The sequence below is a fragment of the Aedes aegypti genome, chromosome 2 (assembly GCF_002204515.2).
Source record: "Aedes aegypti strain LVP_AGWG chromosome 2, AaegL5.0 Primary Assembly, whole genome shotgun sequence".
Taxonomy (NCBI): domain Eukaryota; kingdom Metazoa; phylum Arthropoda; class Insecta; order Diptera; family Culicidae; genus Aedes; species Aedes aegypti.
This window is the reverse complement of record NC_035108.1, coordinates 106599198-106618425: the sequence shown is the minus strand read 5'-3', so window position 1 is coordinate 106618425 and position 19228 is coordinate 106599198. Positions and strand designations below refer to the sequence as shown.

Below are 19228 nucleotides of genomic sequence, written 5' to 3'. Positions count from 1 at the left end.
GGGTTATTTTTAAGGGTTAAACCGTCAATATGTCCAAAATATTAGTCAAGAAATATCAAAAGCTTCTTAAAGCTTGTAAAGATATTCAGAATGTTAATTTTATTCCATTTTCTATTCTCATTTCAGCTCGAAGGCAGTGAAGTCGTGACCAAATCCTAAATTGACCATCAACCGAAACTGAACGAGATTAGCATCCACCTACAGCGCAGAATATTCCGTGAATTGTGTCGGAACGGTGTAATTCTTCTGAGGTCTCACCACAACGTCAGCAGCTATGTGCAAGTGAAAAGTAAAACCCCTTCAGTTTTGTTTGTGAGAAGCGCGCTCTGAAACGAAGATTCTCTAGAGAAGGTGCAACGGTGAGACAAGTGGGGATTTGTTTTTCCAGCTTCACCGACACGCGACACCGCAATTCGTGGGTTTCGCTGTTTCAGCTGAGCTCAGAGACAGGTATCTGTTTCCCGGTTCTTGGTAGAAGTGGGTGGCTGCAAAACCGCATGAGCGCAAACCAGAAGCCGTAAGCAAGGAACAGCGAGATTCGAGAGAAATTTCGTGAAATATTAGAACCACATCGTCGCGAAAGGAAAATAACTACAGAAGGTAAGTTTAGATGAAGAGTAAAATGGAAGATTTTGTTGTTTGATACGAGGAATATGTAACGAGAAATTGTGTCGGATTTCAGTCTGTGAGACCGTCTGAACAAATGATCTCCAAGAATCCAAAGCCGACGAAAGCCTTGAAATAGCCAGTTCTGTTCTATAGATGTTTGTAGACTGAAAATCAAGCTGCCTTCCAAGAAACAATGTTCTCGAAAAAATTGCAAAGTTTCATCTAAACCAAGCAGATAAAACCAGTGGAAACTGATTAAGCGATTCCATTCATCGAAATAACACCAAACCCTTAATCCTGGAATGGAAATTCACTGTATATCATTAATGACGATACCTTTATTCCTCCAATCTCATTAATTTGAATAAACCCATCATCCCGGATCCCGGTCGCGCTCATAATTCTTAACCAAAAGAAATACACAATCAACACTCCCACACCTTTCTGGGAGGCTAAACTCATTTTGGGGACACAACGACAATGATGATTAAAACGACGACGAAAACGACGAAAGCCGAGCGAGAGACGACCGGCTGCTCATAAACATCAATTTCCGCGCGTGCTGAATAATAAATTTTACTGCCACTGCAACCTGCCTTGGACCGGCCTGATGGCGTTGGGTTCCATCGTCGGCCTCTGGGCGATTGTTTATTTACCTTTGCCATTCGGTAGGAGAGATATGCTTTGAATCGAAATAACTAGAACGAGATGGGAGCGGGATACTGTTGGTCAGAGGTTCCCAAAGTTTGAATGTTCATGGCGTCCTATTTTTACATAGCGCGGCGCATCAAAAGAAACTGAAGGTGAAGAATTTACTTAAAAAAATGATAATTAACATTTTTTGTACTGTTGTAAAGAAGAAGTGGGGAAAACGTTTTTGTTATTATTTTTAGCTCAAATAACGTCTTTTTGTTTATAATTTTCCAGGTAACGGAGAGAATTTCGATCAAGTATTCCTTAAAAATTTGCGCTATGTCTCGATCTCTCCCTATCTCGATGATCTTTAGGATGTCGAGATGTGGAGAGACGGCTGTAGTTCCACTAAAGCCAATATTATTTTCAAAAAAAATCCTCTATGAAGGAGCAAGCTGCAATGCTCTACTCTTAATTCCTCATACAAGTTTACCATGGTTCCACTAGATCAGTCTTCACTAAATTTACTACATCCAAATGTTTCAACAGACGATTAAAACCTATGCCCTTGAATGATCGTTCATATATGCCCATTAGGGTGCCAATGGAATGTATGGGAAAAATTTTGCCATCGAATTTCAAAAAATGGTAGTGCTCAAAAGTTTTGTCTCCTCGAAAAAAGTCCCCATGCAAAATTTGAGCTCAATCGGACTTCATTAAGTGGACCCCCAAAGCGGTCAAAGTTTGGCTTTTTTGACCCATTAAAAATCTCCAAAAGGGGGGGGGGGTACATGAAATTTCCGAAATCGATTTTTTTTTTGATGCCAGATGTCTTAGAAATGCATGAAACGTCGAGATCTGATGTTATTTGGAAAAATTTTTTTTTTGAAAAAATCGACCTTTTGGGACTTAGTAAATTTTTGAGTTGGTGGAGTGAATTGAATTTGAAATGAACGATTTGAATTCAATTGCTGAGAAATTCTAGGCAATAGTATTGAAAAATATCCTTTATCATTGTTGGCCACTGAAAGCATATTATATGCGATATTTCATTAGGGTGGTTCATTTAGTTTCCATTAGGGTGGTCCTTTTTGTTAAAAATAAAAACAAATAAAAAATAGAATTTTAATTGAATATTGAAGACAATAGTATTGGAACATCTCCCACATTATCGTAAGCCATTTTCTACATTTTATATGTGGTATTTTATTAGGGTGGTTCACTTATTTTCGATTCCGGTGGGCCTTTCTGTCGAAAAATCATAATTTGAGTGGGATATTAATAACAATAGTATTTTATCATCTCTTTCATCATCGTAGGCCATTTCCTTCATTAGATTCGTGATATTTCATTGGGAAGGTTCACTTATATTCTATTACGGTGGTCCTTAAAAAAAAATTGAGAATTTAAATGAAATAGTAAATTCAAGAGTAATTAAACATCTCCTATGTCATTGTAGGCCACTGTTAACATAATATGTGATATTTCATTGGGGCTATTGTCCTCAGTTTTGCATAAGGGCGATCATTTAATTTGTAAATTAAAAAAAATATTCTCAACAGATCTAACAAATCAACTTTGTTTGTATAGTTTTGAATCATGATTGTTCATTGGCATGCAACTCTTCGTTAAGATATTTTCATTAAGGTTTTCTTTTGAATAGTTAAAATAAAACGTTGCAACAACAATCATCAGTGAATTCAGTGAAGCACAACTCTAACTGCCATAATTAAAATACAGATAAATCAGGAATGAAATAATTTTTGACGTATTCAAATTATGACAATAGCTTGATGGGCGACGATGAAGGGCAACAAAAAGTGTTTAGTTTATATTTTCAAAAGAGATTCTCTGGCTTGGGCTCCTTCATTCCCGAAATAAAAGTACGTTGCCTTCTGCTTGCTATAGTACACGCGATTCGGTTGTGACAACGTAGGCAATTCCAGTTTTAACAATCAGTTCTCGTTTATTCTTCAAAGATGTAACAAAGTTCCTTATAGAAATTTCGTCGGAATTTCATATGGATTTTTGCGTTGGAGTTTTCAACGGAATTTTCTTTGGAGTTTCCTTTGGAATTTTAATCGGAATTTCCTTCGAAATTCCTTTTAAAAAATTTTATTGGACTTTTCTACGAAATATCCTTTAAAACCTTCTACGGAATTTTCATCAAAATTGGAAATTTATCCTGAATTTGCTTCGGAATATCCTGTGGAATTTTCTTCGGTATCTCTAGAAGTGCCCTTTTGAATTTTCTGTGGTATTTCCTTCGAAATTTCCTATGAAGTGTTTTTCGGAATTTCATTCTGAACTTTTCATTGGAATTTTCTTCGAAACTTACTTCGGAGTTTCTTTTTGAGTTTTCTTCGAAATTTGCTTTGGAATTTTCTTTGGAGTTTCCTTCCGAATTTCTTCTAGAGTTTGTTTCGGAATTTCCTGTGTAATTATCTTTGGAGCTTCCTTCAGAATTGTATTCGAAATATTATTTTGAATTTCTTTCGAAGCATTGGAATTTACTTTGGAATTTCCTTCGAAATTTTCTTTGAAGCTTTCTTCGGAATTTCATTTGGTATTTCTTTTGGACCTTTTGGAAATTTAGTGCGGAATATTCTTAGAAATTTCCTTTACAATTTTGTTTGGAATTTCTACAGAGTTTTCTTGAGAATTTCCTTACAATTTTTTTTTTGATATTCCATAGAAAATTCCTTAGAAATTTTCTACGAAATTTCCTATTAACTTCCTTTTTTTATTGCAATTTGCTTCGGGAATTGCTTTGGAATTTTCTTTGGAATTTCCTTAGAAATTCCTTTTTGAATATGCTTTGGATATTTTTCAGAATTGTCGTCGGAATGTGCTTCAGAATTTCTTTTAGAATTTTATTCTGTTTTTTTTCGTGATTTCCCTTATATTTTGAAAGTTTCCATCGAAGTTTCCTTTAGATTTTCTTTTAGAGCTGTGATTTTTTCTTCGAAATTTCCTTAGAAATTCCTTTCTGAATTTCAATCGGAATTTGTTTTGAATTTTTTATGGAATTTCCTATCGAGTTTTCGGAATTTCCTTTGGAATTTCAACGGAATTTCCTTAAGAATTTCCTTTGGATTTTTTTCGGAATTTCCTTTGGAATTTTTTACGCAAAAATTTGCTTCGGAAATTCCGTTGGATTTTTTTTAGTTTCCTTTAACTTTGGAATTTCCGTCGAAATTTCCTAAGGAGTATCCTTTAAAATTCCTTTGCAGTTTTCTTTGAGGCTAGTTATCAAATTTTCTTTAGAATTTCCTTTGGAATTCCTTTATTACTTCCTTCAAAACTCTCTTTGAAATTTCTTTCGGAATTTCGTTTGAAGTTTACTTCCAAATTTGTTATAGAGTTTACTCGGAATTTCCTTTGGAATAACCTTTGGAATGTCCTATGGAGATTTCGGAGTTTTATTTAGAAGTTTTGATTGGAATTTTTTACGGAATTTACCTTTGGACTGTTTTACGTAATTTTCATCGGAATTTCCTTTGAATTTTCTCGGAATTTACTTTGGAATTTTCGGAATTTTCTTGGGAGTATCTTTTAAAATTTCTTTGTATTCTTCAGAACTTCATATCTCATTTACTTCAGAATTTCCTTTGGAATTTCTTCATGAATTTCTTTCAGTAAGTTGCTTCAGGAAGTTATTTTGAATTTCTTTGGAATTACTTTCGGAATTTCTTTCTTCAGTTCTTCAAAATTTTCTTCGGCGTTTCCTTTGGAATTTCTTTCGGAATTTCTTCTTGAATTTCCTTCGGAATTTCCTTTGCATTTCGCTTCGGAAGTTCCTTTGAATTTTCTTATGGAATTTCCTTTGCAATTTATCTTAGAGCTGGCTTCAGAATTTCATTTGGAATTTTCTGCGCAATTTTCGTCCGAGTTTTCTTTGGAATTTGCTTCAGAGCATCCTTCAAACATCCATTCGGATTTATTTTTATGGAATTTGCTTTGGAATTTCTTTCGGGATTTGCTTTGGAATTTCTTTTGGAGCTACCTTCGGGATTTGATTTGAAATTTTCTACGTTATTTTCGTCGAAATTTACTTTGCAATTTGCTTCGTAATTTCTTCTGGAGTTACCTTCGGAATTCCTTTTGGAGCTTCATGCTAAATTTGATTCGGAATTTCATTTGGAATTTCTTTTGAAGCTTTGAAATTATTTTGGAATTTTCTTCGGAAGTACCTTTATAATTTTCGTTTCCTCTGGAATTTCCTTCGGTATTTCCTTCGGAATTTTCTCTGGAATTTCCTTCGAAATATCCTCTGGAATTTCCTTCGGAATTTCCTCTGGAATTTCATTCGGAATCTCCTTTGGAATTTTCTTCCGTATTTCCCCTAGAATTTTCTTCGAAATTATCTCTGGAATTTCATCTGGAATTTCTTTCAGTTTTTTCTCTGGTATTTCCTCCCGAATTTTCTCTGGAATTTCCTTCAGAATTTTCTCTAAAATTTCCTTCGGAATTTCCTCTAGAAATTCCTGCAAAATTTCCTCTGGAATTTCCTGAGAAATTTCGTCTGGAATTTCCTTCGGAATTTCCACTAGAATTTCCTTCAGAATTTCCACTGGAATTTCTTTCGTAATTTCCTCTGGAATTAACGTTGGAATTTCTTTTGGAATTTCCTTCGGTATTTCCTCTAGAATTTCCTTCAGAATTTTCTCAGGAATTTCCTTCGGAATTTGCAAAACTAAATTGGAAAGGTCACTGAGGCTCAATGCTTGATCTCTGAGATGAGTGCATCTGAAATCACGAAGTAGCAAGCGGATTTTGTATGAGACGAGGACTCCGAACTGGTTCAGCTTAGTGAAGTGTTGCATTCCGAATGAAAATCACGCAAAACTTTTCAAAAGGACCTTTCTAACAATGAGAGGCTTTCTAGAAAACTCTTTTGTTGTTAACTAAGTTACCTTTACATTTTTCGTCTAACATTACGCAAATATTATGCAGTAGTCCACACCATAATCTTTCGGTCTGTAGATATTAAGGTTGAAATTTATACAATGACACCATAATTAAGGAAAGTGGACGAGACTTTTGCGAGAAATCATGGTTTCAAACTATACGAAAAATCATGCACCCTAATGAAAAATGAGAGAAACTCCCTAATGAAATATGTTAACAGTGTCCTACGATGATGTCGCATATCAAATGGAACTAGAGGCGCATGAATTCAGAGGAATTTAAAGCCTCTCTAAACAAAAATGAAGACAATGGCCTACGATTATAAAAGAGGTGTTAAAATACTATTGTGCTAAAAAAAAGGATGAAATTCAAAATTTATTGATTTTTTTTTTAATTTTCGGCAAACACCAATGGAAAATAAGTGAGCTACCCTAATAAAATATCACGAATCTAATGAAGGAAATGCCCTACGATGATGAAAGAGGTGATAAAATACTATTGTTATTAATATCCCACTCAAATTATGATTTTTCGACAGAAAGGCCCACCCTAATGGAAAATAAGAGAACCACCCCAATAAAATATCACATATTAAATGTAGAAAATGGCTTACGATAATGTGAGAGATGTTCCAATACTATTGTCTTCAATATTCAATTAAAATTCTATTTTTTATTTTTTTTATTTTTTAACAAAAAGGACCACCCTAATGGAAAGTAAATGAACCACCCTAATGAAATATCACATATAATATGCTTTCAGTGGCCAACAATGATATAGGATATGTTTCAATACTATTGCCTTGAGTTTCTCAGCAATTGAATTCAAATCGTTCATTTCAAATTCAATTCACTCCACCAACTCAAAAATTTACTAAGTCCCAAAAGGTCGATTTTTTCAAAAAAATTTTTTTTCCAAATAACACCAGATCTCGACGTTTCATGCATTCCTAAGACAACTGGCAAAAAAAAAAAAAATTTCGATTTTTTTTGGAGATTTTTCATGGGTCAAAAAAGCCAAACTTTGACGGCTTTGGGGTCCACTTAATGAAGTCCGATTGAGCTCAAATTTTGCATGGGGACTTTTTTCGAGGAGACAAAACTTTTGAGCACTACCATTTTTTGAAATTCGAAAAATCGATTTGCATTGGCACCCTAATGCCCATTTTAAATTTGATGATCGGATTGCTCACAAAGAAACGACGATCACTAAATTTGAAATGCTTTTCTACTATTCTATTCACTGACTTCGCACAGGTTGGGAAGTACTGTTCTTGGTCGTTTGAGAAGGCGAGATCAATCCCACGATGCAGGCTAGGAGGTTCACTCTGTTTGCTTCTCTGATTTTCTTCGACGAAGAAACTGGATGGTCAGAGGAAACAACTGAGATAAGTAGCGAGGTGGCGTTACTTGTTTTGTATATGAAGAATGATTTTTTTTGTGGGCGCGCAAAACAATTTATTGGATATCAAAGTGGTTTCTTTTGTTTATTTCATTTTTTAATCCGAACCTGCTACAGTCTAGCATTCCACCAGATACGAATAGAGACATAGTTGCCGGGTTCAGAATGGATACCACTTCTAATACTGAATTTGATCCCTTGGTACTGCAAAAGGTACCCAAGTTTGACAGATCGCAATACACTTTTCACGGAATTCTAAATTTTGTTCTTCAATATTATGTGCCATTAAAGTATGAGCAACTGCAAGGAATATGGAGGTCTTTATTTCATCTCTGATCACACCATTCCTGGGCGTATTATCGCCTAACTACATCTTTGCTGAACACAGTAATGATCCGATTTTGTCAACCCCCGATTTTGTCTACCTCCAATTTAATCTACACCCGATTTTGGCACCTACCCCCGATTCTAGCATCCTTTTTGACCCGATTTTGTTAGCTTAAAAGTTATATTAACCTAATGTGGAAATATTGGGTACAACCATAATGTACAAAGTCAAATATGACCTTGGCCACACGGTGGTAGGTTATTTGGCATAAAGTCATTTGGCATAATGGTCGTTTGGCATAATGGTCGTTTGGCATAATGAGTCTGAAACCAAGAATTAACAATTTTTCGTTTTTACGATTCTATTGAATCTTTCTGATGACATCAGGCTTGTTTTGGAGTCAATTGATACAAAATGACACATGATTTAACAATCATTCGCTCTTGAAAAAAAATAGGCATATTAGGCTAGTTATTGCCAATAGCATTTTATTATTTATTATTTATTATAAACTTCAATAAATTTCTCCTTCTTTTATGTATAGGCTGTTCTCTGGAGCTACATTTTTAAAGTATTTTTTGTTGCCAACAGACAAAAGGGCGGCAATCGATAACATTGATCTGCTCAAATTATCAGTGAAAAGAGAAATCGATTACTGCATTTACTTCTATGGGTTGTGATACTTTTCCCCGAACGCCAGTTCCCCGAATATCCCGTTTTCCCGTTAATTGTCGTAAATTTAGATATATCAGGTTGGTGAACGAACTGACCATCTAATATGCACCGTTCTTTATTTAGTTGGCGGTTCTTTCGAGTTTTACCGTCCTCAGCATGTGTATAGCCAAGAATGGCAGAATTCTTCCTTCGTTTGGCTGTTTATCGTTCTTTCTCGTCACCAATTTTCGGGGAAACCAGTCATTCGAGGAAATGGTATTCGGGGAAAAGTAGCACAATCACTTCGATGATTCTGTACGCACTTTTTTATGTCTTTTCGTTTGATTATGCCGCAATAATTTTTGGCGTCCATTCTTCTATTGGTTTAATTATAAATTTTGCCTTCTTTTAAAAACAGGCTGTTCTTTATATTTATACTGTTTTAAATTTTATTATTTAGTAAAGCTGATCATTTTTATATTTTGCTGTTTTATCAATTCTTGCCAGATGTGTTGTAAGAACGATAATTACTTAAGAACCTGCCAATATTCAACATATACTTTTTTTGGGGCAAACGCGTGATCTCCTTCCGAGATATGCTGGAAAAATATTATTTCAATCACATATTTTCCCTGCTCTCGATAATAAACGGTGTTTTTGATGTATGCTTCTTAAATTAGAATTTATATTGAAGTATTGAACAGTTTTGCCACACATATTTTCTTTTAAAGATGTGATATTTTAAAGATGTGATGTTCATTAGAGCTATGCTGTGAAAAGATTTTTTTTGCGTTAGAGCCTTACACATTTTAAGCGAAAAATAATCTGCTCTCGTATATAGGCTATTTTTGCATCAAGTCGCATTGACAGATCTTTGGATTAGAGCTTTCGATATTTTGCAAAAAAATTCATTCTTTTATCAAGTAATTTTCATCGAGTGTTACGGCCAAACTAGGACGAAGCTTGATCTGCAGCGAAACATTCTATGAGCTTTCCCTTGATGAATAAATGTTAACTTTCTTTGCCAATTTACTGTTTTCAAATATGTATGCCGCAACAAGCTCAAAGATAATCTATGTCCTGAGACGTAGAGACCCGTCACGAGGTTTATTTAGTAATGCTCTCTAATATCACAACAATTTTTGAAATTCTTAGCTTGGAAAATCTCTGAACGAACACCACGCTTATTTAGTACCCTCGGTGGTGTTGATCTCGGTTAAAGTTTTAAAAATGCCGATATTTACTTTAAGTCAATCATTTTTCCAAACGGCTATTTTGCCAAATAACCATTGCGCCAAACGGCATAGGTAAAATAATAAAAACAATAATTATGCCAAACGACTTTATGCCAAACGGGGTACAATCTGGCCACACCTATACCATCATCTAAAGGCTGAATTCACTTTGTATCGCAGTTGTCATGGAACGGAGTTACGTTAGGGATCTTGTTAAATAATACGGCTCATACAAAAATCAAAATAAAACGCTATAATCATTACCAAAATAATAAAACAAAGACTATAGGTAAAAATAATAATAAAAAGTGGTCGATTTTTTCCCGATTTACACTTTTTCCCATTTTGTCAACCCAAAATGCACCAAGGGGCTGACATAATCAGGACATTACTGTATAATTTTCTCAATTCATTCTTCCACTGTAGTTTGCCGTATTTTATACGCCTAATAAACTACCCATGAAAGCAAATTTTTCATATGGAAAAAGTAGACATTGAGAAAATAGCGCACAAAATTGAAATGTTCATTATTTTCTTGTATATTTCTGCATGCTATATCCGTTTAGAGATTCTACCCCATTACCCCGAATCCCATTACCCCGAATGCCATTAACCCGAACGCCATTACCCAGAATTCTAAAACCCCGAACGACCCATCACCCCGAATGACATTACCCCGAATTCCAATATCATGGGAAAATGTCATCAATATCATCATGTCAAAATAATTGTAAATTCGGGGAAATCGCATTCGGGGTGATGGGATTCGGGGTAATGGTACATTTGGGGTAATGGCATTCAGGGTAACGGCATTCGGGGAAATGGGGTAGAATCCAGTTTAGAACCTCGACACAGATAACTCATTTTGCTTCTTTTGATCAACAAAAATGTAAACTTCATGCAATTCGATTGCAATTTGAGTTGAAAGCGTTTTTCGATTGCAATTCGAGTGGAAAGCACAGTATCGTATTTAAAAAAAATCAGAAAATGTATAGTTACTACTAAGAATGATGTGAAAAATGTGATCAATTTTTTAGAACAGCTTGTGCTGAGTACAAGCACCATCTGAAGGCACACTTGTTGTACAAAATAGAAGCGTGGTATTACTTACAGTGCCTGTTTGCGGATGTTCTGGAATGCAAATGTGTAGCTTTAAAACAAGACTTTATTAAAAGTAGCTGGTTTCAAATTTAGGTGCCGTTGAAGATCTTTGTCCTGAACATACATACAGTGTAATTTTGGTTATAACACGATACCCTTTTGCAACAATACTGGAGAAAGTTCACTATTAAAAATGCTTTGTTTTTCTTGTGATACCTTACACCAGAAGGGCGCATTCGTGTCAGAGAAAAATTCTTATTCTATTATCATAAATTCTTATGCTAAAATCCTAACTGGAATGTAATGTTAGAGGAATGAAAAGGAAAGCATAAGAAGAAAGATATTCATAAAATATTTACTGCAAAAACCGTGTTTAAACTGCACGTTTATTGTTTTTCCAGATTCTCGTATTTGTTCAATATTTGTTCTCGTCAGTGATACCACAAAGCACCTAGATATATATTTTACGACGAGCAACATGTTCGTTTGCTGAGATTTGGGAAACATTTTGCGGAAGATAGCGTAATTTTTTCTCGAGAATCATTTTGCATTATCCGCGAGAACAAGGCGTTGCCAACAATTTTTGAGCTCAACTATGTATGTGGATTCGATCTTTGAGTAATCATAAAGCCATTGGATTTTTTGGACATGTGGCAGATAGAATTCTTTGATGAATTCCCTGAATACTGCATAGAAAAGTTACTGGGAGGTTCAACTGGAATGTCCAACAGATTTTATGCATATGTTCATTGCAATTGCTCTGTTTGAATATTGATTAATTTTTAACTTTAAAGCAAAAGATAGAATACATATTTAGCAAAATGAACATTATATGGATTTTTTTGTCTTGAAAAAAAAAATATATTTTAAAAGGATTTGTGAAAAGTTCTGCAAATTGTACTGAGCAGATAGTGCACTGTTTGTTGAGATACTTGAATGAACTCATAATGGAAATATTGCAAAAATTGCTGCTGAATGTCTACAGTTATTCATTGAGTTTCTATTCCTTCAATAATATCATTTGACTATTTACGCCCATTTGGCAAAAAAAATGCATTCGAAATTGATAAAGTAGGGATTGATTGATGTCAGGGAGAGATTACTGTGAATAAGCAAGCAAATCGATTGTACCCCGTTTGGCATAAGGTCGTTTGGCATAATGGCCGTTTGGCATAATGATTGACTTAGAATGAATATCGGCATTTTTTAAGCTTTTACCGAGATCAACACCACCGAGCCCATAGCAAACATTTTTGGTAGGTTCTCAACAAGCGTGGTGTTCGTTCAGAGATTTTCCAAGCTATGAATGTAAAACATTGTTGTGACATTAGAGAACATTGGAAGATCTTTTTGGGAATAAAAAATTTTCTCTACACCCAAAAACATAGAGTATCTTTGAGCTTGTTGCGATATACATATTTGAAAATAGTAAATTGGCAAAGAAAGTTCACAATTATTAATAAAGGGAACTCTCATAGAATATTTCGCTACAGATCATGTTCTATCCCAGTTTGGACCTAACACTTGATGAAAATTACTTGATAAAAGCTCTAACGCAAAAAAATCTTCTCACAGCATAATTCAAATGAACAACACATTTTTGGAAATAAATATTTGTGGCAAAAATTTTCAACGGTTCAATATAAATTTTAATTTTGGATGTGAACATCAAAAACACCGTTTGTTATCGAAAGAAGAAAAAACTTGTGATTGAAATAATATTTTTCCAGCTTATCTCGAAAGGAGATCAAGCATTTGCAAAAAAAATATGTTGAATATTGGCAGGTTCTAAAGAAATTATCATTATAACAGCACGTCTTGCAAGAATTGATAAAACAGCGAAATGTAAAATATGGTTCACATTTAGCAAAAATAAAAGAACAGCCTATATTTAAAAGAAGGCAAAATTTATGATTACACCAATAGAAGCTTGAATGCCAAAAATTATTGTGGCATAATAAAACGAAAAGACATCATATATTGCGTTCAGAATAATCGAAGTGGCTGTGCTACTTTTACCCGAATGTCGTTTCTCCGAATGCCAGTTGCCCAAATGCCAGTACCCCGAATGAACAATTTCCCCAAAAAGTGGTGCAGTTTAAATAGGTACTGTAATGATCTTCAGTGGCTAGATAGTGAACAAGAAAAAAGATAAGCAATCAAAAGAGTGAGGTCATTCTCGGCTATACACATGATGACAAAAATACTGAGGACGGTAAAACTCGAAAGAACCGTCAATTAAATAAAGAAGGGTGCATATTAGATGGCCAGTTCGTTCATCACCCTGAAATGTATAAAGTTACGACAGTTATAAGTGCTTAAAACTTTTCGGCGAAGTGGGTTAATCGGGGAAACGAGATATTCGAAGCACTGGCATTCTGGGAAATGGCGATCGGGGAAACGACATTTGGAGAAAAGTAGCACAATCCATCGAAGTAATTGCAGTAATCGATTTCTCATTTCGCTGATCAGATCAATGTTATCGATTGACGCCCTTTTGTCAGTCTGAAGCAACAAAAATTTTAAAAATACGGCACCAAAGGTGAAATTTATTCAAATTTTAAATCAACAATTTTTATACCAATAATTATGGTTACATAATAATTAGAAAAAAAAAATAAAACGTTTGAAAGAAAGGTAAATTTGTGCTAAATATATGTATAACTTCAGTGCAAACATTTATTCCAATATGTGAAAGAATGGTAATTTCTGAATAAATAATAACATACTGTTAACAATAACTTTCATAATATGCTTTATTTTATTCAAGAGCATATTGTTGGAAGTGTCATTTTGTATCAAATGACTCCGAAACAAGCCTGATGTCATCAGGAAGATTCAATAGAAACGTAAAAAACGAATGGCTTCTTAAGAAATCCTTGGTTCCAGGCTCATTATGCCAAACGACTTTATGCCAAATGACAATTATGCCAAACGACTTTATGCCAAACGGCTTTATGCCAAACTACTTTATGCCAAATGGTAGGTCATTTCAGCAAATCAGCGTTCCAAGTATGGATAGAATTTCTGACTGTATTTTTGCGAAATTATCTGTAACATCTGTAAGAATTGAGACGAATTCCTGTTAATTCGTCAATGGTCGAATAATCGCTGAAATACACTATGCTTTTGAAAAAACTCAGAAATATTAAGTCAATGGGAATCAAATCAGTATCCCCAAATTCAAATCACTACTTGGTGACATCAGACACCCAGGGCATTTCTTTGCAAAAACTGAACAGTTTGATCTGCAGTGAGCCACGGAGCGCCATGGACAAAAATCAAATTTCAAGTTATTTTATTCGGCTATTGTAAGTATCCACAAGTGTTTAAAGATAACATCGGCTATTGAAACGGCTATTGAAACGGCTATTGAAGGATTTATCAAGCACTTTAACGACTACAACAAGCGTCGAAAGTGACAGTTGTCGGAGTAGCAGAAAAACTATATTTTGTCGCATGTTTTCAACATCACTTTTAACTAGTACGGAGGGTGTTGAAACCAATCCATTCAATCAAAATTTGAAAGAGAACATGTTTGAAGGTTGGTGAAGTATTTTTGATAGGATAAGCACACCAATTTTAACTTTGAATATCAAAAATCGGCACGATGAGTTGGCTATGAAATCAAACCCAGGAAATACTAACATGTAACTTTGGTTATCGATTCGAAAAAAGTTCCACCGAGTTCCACCCTTAATCACTCACAGACATGTTCCTCAGAGTGTCCTCTAAGAGGTCTGAAAGATACAGCTGCAACTCCCTGCAACTCTTCGAAATTTTTAACTATTTTTCGGTATACTCCTTAACCAGCACAAGTATGAAAATGAGTTGTTTGTGATAAAAAAATCCGAAAATCTCGCAACGCTATGTGGCCAAAGCAGAACCAGACATTACATAAGAGCAAGTTTATGTTTAAAATAATATATTTTAAATGAAGTTTCCAAGATTTTATTAAAATTTTATGTTAAAAACTGAAAAAATTCAAAATTTCCGCATTTTTTGCGTTTAGTATCATACAGGCGTATCAGCATTGATCGATTTCTCTTCGTCGATTTTCTCTTTGGACTAGTACAGGAAATTCCATTTGGTAACATTTTTCGATGTAACATGACGAAGGGCGATGAGTACTTTCTACTGAATCGAAAAAAGCGGTCAAAAGCTGTCGCCTGGCCGAGTAATTAGCTAAAAAGAAAATCGATCATTGCAGTTACGCCCTTATGATACTGAACGCGAGATTTTTTTTTGCATAAAGGCGTATAAGTCATTTTTGCAGCTACGAGTGTGAAGAGACATATTTGCAAATAACTTCTTACATCATTGTAGTCAATAATAGTACAAATTACAAGGTTTTTTTTTTGGAAAATAATGGAATTGGCGCCGTGAGCCGTCTTATTGAAATCAGTGTCGGTTACTGATTTGAGAAGAATTTTAGAACGAATATAATGAGTCAACATCCAAAAATATCGATTTTCATCGGCTATTTCGTACTGTTTGTAAAAGTATGGCCCAATGATTTTTTTTTGGCGTGAGCGCCGGCCCAAACAGTCACTATTTGGTCATGGAATGGCGTTTCATGCATCTCGCGGTTCTTGAAGTGTGTCAGTTTTGCTTATCAATGTCGCCAGATGGTTGTCCATGATATTTTCAAGGATATGAATATTGACTTGGCACAACTAATAGACTATTTTCAATATAAAGCGTCACTGTGTTGGCGTGTTGTTTTGGTTTCAGTTATTCGTGATTAAAACTGCACTGAATTGAAGTTTCCAAAATGTGTCTAATCGAATCCATCGGTTGATTAATGCCAAAGTTATTCAATGCTTATACACCAACAAAAACAATGGCGCACCCTGTACTTCTCAAGAATCTTCTTAGGAACAATACCCGGCAGTTTTTGTTTAAATAATGACACTTTAGCATGCGGTCAAATCAACATATTTACATAGAAGTCGCATAATTTCATCGCACAGCATAATTGCGCCCAATTCTAATATTTGGTATTTGGACGACGGGCCACTCTTGGCGCTATTATTTTTCGAGATAGTTGATACAAAATTTCATCACCAGACGGTGCCAGGGAGATTGAACCTTTTGTTTTGCAGGTATCTCAGGATGCTAACCACTTAGAAAGATGACGTCTTCGGCAAAGTTGTTCAGTAGCTCAAGGACTATCATTATTTTAGTCAACAAAGTTCGAGATTTTGCCACCAGGTAACGCTATGTAGTGAGCATGAAACTTTTGTTTTGTGGTTATTTCGGGATCCTGACCATCTAGAAAGATGGCATACTCGACAAAGTTGTTCAGTATTTCAAGGGCTATCATTATTTTAGCCAATCTAGAATTTCAATTCAAGGCCTTAACTGAGATAGCCTTTGAGCTACCGAACAACTTTGCCCAAGACGCCATATTTCTTAGTGGCTGGACTCCTGAGATATTTGCGAAAGAAAAATTTAATGCTCACGGGCCTGGTGGCGAAATTCAGAATCAACTTGCTCGATCAATGCTTGCTCTTGGTTTATTAAATAAGTTTGTCGAAGACACCATCGTGATAAATGGTCAGAATTCTGAGACATCTGCAAAACAAAAGTTTCATGCATACTAGCGAATCTCGAATCTGTTGGCTAGAATAATAATTGCCCTCGAGCTACTAAACAACTCTGACGAAGACGTCATCTTCATTAGTGATCAGAATACTGATATATTTGCAAAACAAAAGTGTCGTGCTCACTAGCGCCACCTGGTGGCAAAATCTCTAATTTTTTGGCTCAAAAAATGATAGCTCTTGAGCGACTGAATAACTTTGATGGAGACGCCATCTTTACAAAAGACCAGGATCCTGATATATTCCCAAAACAAAACTTTCATGCACACTAGCACCGCCTGGTGGTGAAATTCCGTATCTGATGGTGGTCACATAAATACACATAACGCCATGACCACTCTTTAGTAGATTCCAGGTGCTCCGGGGGATGTGGCCGAATCAAAACATGTCTGGAGTTACTTCAATATGGGTATCAAATATTAAGATTTTTGAAGGTGATGCTTCCGAAAGCACTTTCAGAACCACCGGCTGCCATGACCACTATATAGTAGGTTCGAGGTACCCCGATGGAAGTGGGCAATTTCACAAATGTACAGAATCATATCAATTTGGGTAACAAAGTCTAATGTTTATAAAATTCATGCTTCTGGCAGCAGTTTTAGAATCACCGTGTTCCATGGACAGTAGGTTCCATGTGCCTTGGAGGATGTGGAGCATATCAGAACCACAAGATGTAATAATCACTCTATAGTAGATTCCAGGAACTCCTAGAGAAGTGGCCAATTCGGAAAATGACCACATCTCCCAGGGCACAAGTTACCTGCTATACAGTGGTCTAGCAGCCGCTGAAAAAATTGTTCAGAAATGGTCATATATCTGAAGATTTTTAACGAATCTTAATGCGTTCAACTTCCAATTAGTTCTAGCTTCAAGAGAAATAGAAAACATCTATACAACTTTACATCGCACAGAAAAAAATCAAACGACAAAAAATGTCATTTGGACATGATTACAGAATGTTCGGAACGGTGTCCGAAGGCCAATTTGTATGGCCAAGCAAGTTCCTGAAACTAGACAAAATTTGAAGGTCGACTGCTTCTGGATGTATCCAATTTCATCAATTTTTCGTTAAGTTATAAATATTTGAGTTTAGGTAAAATTTTGCCTATCCCTATCATTTTGCCTAATCCTCTGTATTATCGTATCTCTGACGGTGATTTTCAAAATACCTAAAGCATTCGCAGTTTTCGGGAATTATTGGCCATTGTACACTACTTCAACGTTTTTTCTTAAATCACCATCGTTATGTTTCAGCTTCATACTATTATATATATTAGCTAAAACGTGATGAAATATGTTAAAGTTTTGCACTGTACGGATTAAGATTCAATTTGGAATTATGAATCAAAATCCGTACAGCATAATAATCTTCCTCAACAGTTGTTGTACTATTCAGAAATAGCATTTACTCATGCGGAATTGCAAATACTCACTATAAGAAGTCATCATGATCAACAGTTGGTTTCGAAGAAGTGCGCATTTGACTATTAATTGTTGGAAACTGTCCTCACTTTTATTCGTTAAATCACTAAGAAGGCACACAAACCAATCATCACAATGATGGGCGGTCACATTTTGATTTTTACAATTTTAAAATCCTTTCCTACTTGTATCAAATTGCCATGAACAACAACTTATAATTTAATGTAATTAGATGTGTAGTTTGAAAACTATTAAAATAATGAAAATTCAATGAAGTGTACGGATTTCGATCCCACACGGTACCGATTGATCAACTTTTCAGTGAAACGATTATCTGGTTCTCCAGACTTGTTTATCTTGAAAATGCGACTTTACACTAGTTCTGATTCCCAATGCGATAACTGATGTCTCAAAACTCACTCAATGGATTTAGTATCTGTACTGTGGTGACATAACTAGCAACAATAAGTTACTCTCAGTATCATTGCAGCTTCATTTAAGCGAGACCGGGCAGCCACAGTAGACAACAGCAAAGTCCACCATCGGTGCCTTTGTCATATTTCTCGAGTCACGCAGACTAATAATCATCATCATTTTTCGAGATTGTCTCCATCAGCCAGACAGGGCTGGGAACGCGATACTTACCAACAACCACCCAGAGAGTGATCATCTCGCACTAACCTATAGTAGGGTACAGTATTTTCTCGAGAAGTACGGTCATTTATTATGTGAAGTCATAATTTGGATGGAATATGATGGATATTGAGAAATAACGAACATTATTGTTATTATTATCCATTTTGTTTGTGAGATTTTCAGCCCGTGGCTAATTAATCTTAGTAATATGACGTGCTTAAGTTTTGCAAATACAATTCGTTTCAGACTGTGTTTAAAGTAAATTTTTCTAAACTGCCATCACCAAATGAACCCTCTGCCCACCTAATTTTGAACCTGAGTGAAACACCTCTATCTGAGTGGTGACTGTAGATGAGAAGCCGTGACAATCGCCCGTCCATCGTGTCATCACCGCCTCCCTGTTGTCTTTCGCCATCACTGATAAGACTTTTGACCTGGTTTCATCGAAACAGCAAAAGCTGGGAGCGACAACCAAATCCGCCCTGCAGCCGTTTATTCTACCCACAATGAAAAATTCTTGCACCGCGGATTATCTCCATCGCATCGCACCCATTCATCTGAAGGTGCTTTAATCTATGACCGAGTTTTCGGGAGCACCGCAGATTAAAACACATCACTGCCACTGGCTTCTCCGGTTGGGTGGCTTGAGGGGGGATAAATGACTGGCCGTGATGTCAGAGCTGCTGGCTGAA

General features: G+C 35.6%; 1 protein-coding gene across 4 annotated transcripts in view; it reads left to right on the top strand.

The window, feature by feature from the left end:
* The window catches only part of LOC5575250 (diacylglycerol kinase 1), a 655530-nt gene that overhangs the window by 48538 nt on the left and 587764 nt on the right, over positions 1–19228 (top strand). For all 4 annotated transcript variants that reach the window (XM_021841863.1, XM_021841861.1, XM_021841864.1 and 1 more), the window contains exon 4: positions 127–600. The gene's annotated coding sequence lies outside the window, so the exon portion shown is untranslated. The remainder of the gene's footprint in view (positions 1–126; positions 601–19228) is intronic.